We start from the raw sequence: 5,262 nt of genomic DNA, 5'->3' as shown, positions 1-5,262 counted from the left end.
AATAATAAATGTAATTTGGAGGATGTAGTATATAAATGTGTAGTGATTTTGATTGATGATAATAATAGGAATGGTTATAATTTAAATACTATTTAGATAGGGTCAACTTCTAATAAAATTAAATTATGGGTGACTCAATGCATGAATTCATTTAAAAATAGAAGTTTAATTAATTCTACTGGCCTTAGTAAATATATATGGGAACTAAAATCTAAAAATATTAAGTACAATTTAAATTGGGTGATAGTTTGTAAGGCAAAATCTTATCAAATAGGTAGTAATTTTTGTTTATTATGTACTAATGAATTTAAGGAGATATTATTAAGAGATATTATAATAATAAAAAATTGATTAATTCCCTAGAGGAACGTAAAATTAAATGTAGACATAAGTTATATAATAAGTTTACCTAATTTGTGTATATGGGAGAATATACAAATAATAACAACAGACGAGGACCGGTGGTGTAAATAACAAAAGGATATATTAGTATGACGCTCGGGAATACGGAAAGTCTTTGACGTTTCGAGCTACGCTCTTCAACAGAAAGAATACGGAGACAAGGAGAAAAACACGGAGAAAAAAAATTGAATAGTGTTCAGTCAACGGTCAAGACACTAATTGTTGTAGATATAATTTGTAGTAGTTAAATGTGTATATTAGCACAAGATTATATTGGGTGTATTACATATTTAGAATACGATTAAACTAAGAAGTTTAAAAAAATAAAAAAATTAGTAAATAGAGTAATTATAGAAATTTAGCTTAACTTATGTATATATGTATTTAAGTTTTAGATTAGTTAGACTTTATAATTTTCCAGTAAATGATATACTACAGTTAATTTTTTTCTTATTCTCACAGCTAAAATACATTTTGTCATTTTAACAGTTTAAATACATATTCTATCCATTTATTCTATCATTTTTATATTTACGCCATATTTTCACCGGATATTTTTCTTATAAACACTAAGTTTTTAGTATTACATTTGAAATTTTAATTTAACAGTAATTCCCCGATAAGATAAGTCATTTTAAGTAATGTTGTTAAATTTTTCGATTATTTATTGTTAAAACAAGTATTATTCTATATTCATTTGATATTTTATTATAAGATTAGATACATACATTGATTTTATTATTTATTTTTATTATTCTTATGATTTATTTTAGACATGAAGAGTGACTATATTTTTAGATCGAATCAAATTTATTTTAAATATAGCCATGAAACGTGTGTAGTCTTTTACTGTTCTTTGCTATTTATTGATTGTGTAATTTATTGATTTTTGGAATAGGGTTTTTGAGGATATTTGTTTTTCTAGATGTTTTTGAATGACATTTTTCATTGTTTGCTTTTTCTCTAAATTATATATGTATTATATATTGGGAAATTTGATTTAGAATTGCTAAATTGAATTTTCACTGTAAGTTTTGGAATTGTATTCCCTAATACTATTATTATTATTATATATATATGAGTGAGCAGACAAATGAAAGAAGGATGCTGAATACATTTATTGGGACTTACATGTATTGATTTAAACTCCTTGGTACTCTGAGTTTCAAGTGTCTCGCTTGTCTTCAGCCATTGAAGTCTGAATAAGAGTTTAACTGAAGAGAGTCAATGTTTACTGCTGAACGTTGGCCTGCGATTGGTCAAGAAAGGTCATGCTGTGTCACTGTTTAATGTTGGTATTTCAATGAGAACAATTACTTGAAAAATATTGCATGTTGAGCAGGAAATTGACCACGTGGTGGATAGGAAATTGGTCGCATAGTTGAGGGGAATTAGGAAGGGGCAGTAGATGTGGGAGTATATATGTGTATATGCACATATATCTGTGTATGCATCCGAGTGTGTATGTGTCTGTAGATGTACATTCACACATCCGTGCACATACACACACATAAACACATACACACATGCATGCATACTTTTATCTCCATGTATATATGCACATAAGCACATGCACACGTGTGCATTCATAAACATACACGGGTGCACATGTATATGGATGTGCATGCACATACATGTACACCAGTGCACACAACCATGTGCATGCATATGGTGAGCAGATGCATACTTCTGCTCACATATATGCATGCATGTGTGCTTATATACTCATGTGGTTATGTATAAAGGGTGATGTACAAGGTGCAAGAGAATGCGAGTAGACAGGCATGAAAAAGTGTTGAGGATTGATGATTTGTGGTGCTGTTCATGGGGGTTAGTTTGTGACGATGACCCTGGTGCTGGTATTGCTAGGAGTGGCTGGTACTGGGAGAAGCTGGTACTAAGAAGATATATCTGGGTTGTCGGAAGCTAGTGGCTTGAAATTTACCTGAAGGGTGTACCTCTAGTAACAGCAATACGATACTTCATATTTCTTGTTAATAGATACTGCAGGTTTGTAGATGATATGCAGTTTTTCACGGAGGCAATTAGGGGCACCAAGTGAATATGATGGCGACCTGTCGACAATAGTCAACTTGATGCTGGGTGTTTCATCTCAGAGGTCATGAAGTCTCCAGAGAAAGTGTGACAGGGAAGTGGAGTTCTCTCTATCCCTGGATCTAAATGAATGCAAGCGCTGGGAGTATCTTCCCTTGAAGTCATTGGCTGTCATACCCGTAATGTGTCTAGTAATGCCATCAGATGGTGTAAGGGTGGCTCTGTATACTACAGCCCTTGAGAGGCAGGATCCTCCTTGAGAGCAGGTAATAGGGTTTCATCAGTTGCAGGTTGGGATTGGGGGTTGTGTGGGTGCATTTTTACATCTTTTGATGTGTGTGATGTTAGATGCGATGTTGTTTAAGCAGGAGTAACTTACCTTGATATTGTTGGGGTTGAAGAGTTTGTAATACTCATGGCTTCAGGGGAAATATTTCTTTATTAACAACAGGAAGCCCCTGGCTATGTTGGGGGAAAGTTCTAGGTTCAATGGGGTGTTATACCAGATTATTTTCCTTTTCCTAACACTCCCACATCTACCGCCCCTTCCTACTTCCCCCCAACCACACAACTGATTTCCTGTCCACCACACGGTTGATTTCCTGTTCACCAAGTATTTTCCAAGTAATTGTTGTTCCTGAAATACCAACATCAAACTGCGACACCGCATGACCTTTCTCAACCAATTGTAAGTCAATGTCCAGTAATAAACATTGACTCTCTTCAATCAAACTCTCAATCAAACTCCAATGGCCAGAGACTTGCAACACGCTTGAAACTCAGAGTACCAAAGAGTTTGAATCAAGCTGTTTTGATCCATACACACACACACACACACACACACACACACATATATATATATATATATGTGGATCAAAACAGTTTGATTCAAACTCCTTGGTATTCTGAGTTTCAAGCATGTTGCTAGTCTTCGGCCATTGGAGTCTGAATGAGAGTTTGACTGAAGAGAGTCAATGTTTACTACTGAACATATATACATATAGTAAGCTCTGTTCAGTTTCTGCCTACCAATTCCACTCACAAGGCTTTGATCAGCCTGAAACTATAATAGAAGACACTTGCCCAAGTTGCCATGCAGTGGGACTGAAACATGTAGTTAAGAAGCAAACTTCTTACCACACTGCTATGCTTGTGCCTATACATACATATTATAGGCTTCCTCACAGTTTTTGTCTACCAAATTCACTCAGACATATGCTTGCCTGTAGATTTGGTTTGACTGTGTCGTTAAGAAGTGTACATTGTAACCATATGGTTTTGGTCTTACTGTGTACTGTCTTTGGCAAGTGTCCTCTGCTATAGTTCTGAATTGGCCAAAATAGTGTGAATGGAATTGGTAGATGGAGCACCATCTATCCAGATCAATGGATGCATGCATTTCAAAACAATTATCTTCTCATTAACATTGAACACTGGGAAGAGAGAGACAACTCTCAACTCTGAACCAACCTGCTTTCTCCTTGATAAAATGCAATGAATGGCCTTCTTATGGGTTTGAATATGTCTCAAACATATTTGAACTGGTAACAAGTTTCTATTTATATAAATCACTGCTTACCACTTATTCATAGACATGCTTACAAAATCAAAAAACGGCTCAGCACTCATGACTTTCAGAAACATTTTTTCATGCTCAGAATTGCTGAAGTGTGAAATTAACTACTTGCATCAGTTGTTATCTCTCAAGACACTACATCTTTCAAAACTTCCATGCTTCCTGAAATTCACCAACAGTACATCCTGTGTCAGTCATTAGACTGTGGCCAAGCTGGGGCACTACACTGAAGAATTTTTAGTCGAATGAACCAACCCCAGTCCTTATATATTTTTTTAAGCTTCTTATTTATTCTATCAGCCTCATCTGCCAAACTAGGGATGTAAAGACACGAACACTGTTTGTCAAGTGGTGGTTGGGGGGACAAACACAAAGTTACACACACACACACACATGCGACAGGCTTTTTCCAGTTTCCATCTGCCAAATCCACTCACAAGACTTTGATCGGCCCAATGCTATAGTAGAAGACACTTGCCCAAGGTGCCACACAGTGGAATTGAACCTGGAACCATGTGGTTGGGAAACAAACTTCTTATCACACAGCTACATCTGTGTCTATATGTAAATATAATAGTTGAAATGTATTCACTGACCACAACTAGAGCTATAGTAGTTATTGCAAAAACATATTTAGCCAATGACCATACATGTAGGTAAAAATTATCTTTTCTGGCAAATCTTTCAGCAAATATTGCATCAGATTTTTTCCAAGTTATATAAATAGAATGGAAGAAGGTGCTAGGTCATACATAACACTGTTTGCTTTTGTTATTTTATATTTGTTCTGTTTAACCCTTTTAATACCAACCTGCCCAAGTCTGCTCCTGGTTTTATAATGCAAAACCTGCCTTTTTTTTAAGTGATCAAAATTAAACCTTTTTTAATTTATGCTCTAAATACCAGCTTGAAAATGAGTAAGTTATTTTACTAAATTAGTCATTATTTTCCAAACTTAATTGAAACAAAACTAGTATAGATCTCCTGAAATATGGTAATAATTTTTATTGTTTATCTTTTATTTTTATATCTTTTCTATATTTTTACAGCCATTACATCTGTTGTTACTATCACAGCCTTAACTGCGACAATCACCTATTTACTCTGATCAACTCCCTGGCTCAAATCATCCTGCAGCTGATTGTATCTCATCAACTTTGCATCTTATGTTGTTATGTGAAAGGTGAAGGGGGTGTACTTTTGTCATTTATTTGTTTTAAATACTGACA

The 5,262-nt window shown here is 34.7% G+C and overlaps 1 protein-coding gene across 2 annotated transcripts in view; it reads left to right on the top strand.

Moving 5' to 3' along the window:
- Positions 1-5,249, top strand: part of LOC106879737 (ras-related protein Rab-5A-like) — a 147,113-nt gene extending 141,864 nt beyond the window's left edge. For both annotated transcript variants that reach the window (XM_052976264.1, XM_052976263.1), the window contains exon 8: positions 5,083-5,249. The gene's annotated coding sequence lies outside the window, so the exon portion shown is untranslated. The remainder of the gene's footprint in view (positions 1-5,082) is intronic.
- Positions 5,250-5,262: the final 13 nt, after the last annotated feature.

This window comes from Octopus bimaculoides, chromosome 24 (genome assembly GCF_001194135.2).
Source record: "Octopus bimaculoides isolate UCB-OBI-ISO-001 chromosome 24, ASM119413v2, whole genome shotgun sequence".
NCBI lineage: Eukaryota > Metazoa > Mollusca > Cephalopoda > Octopoda > Octopodidae > Octopus > Octopus bimaculoides.
This window is presented reverse-complemented; position numbering and strand designations above follow the sequence as displayed.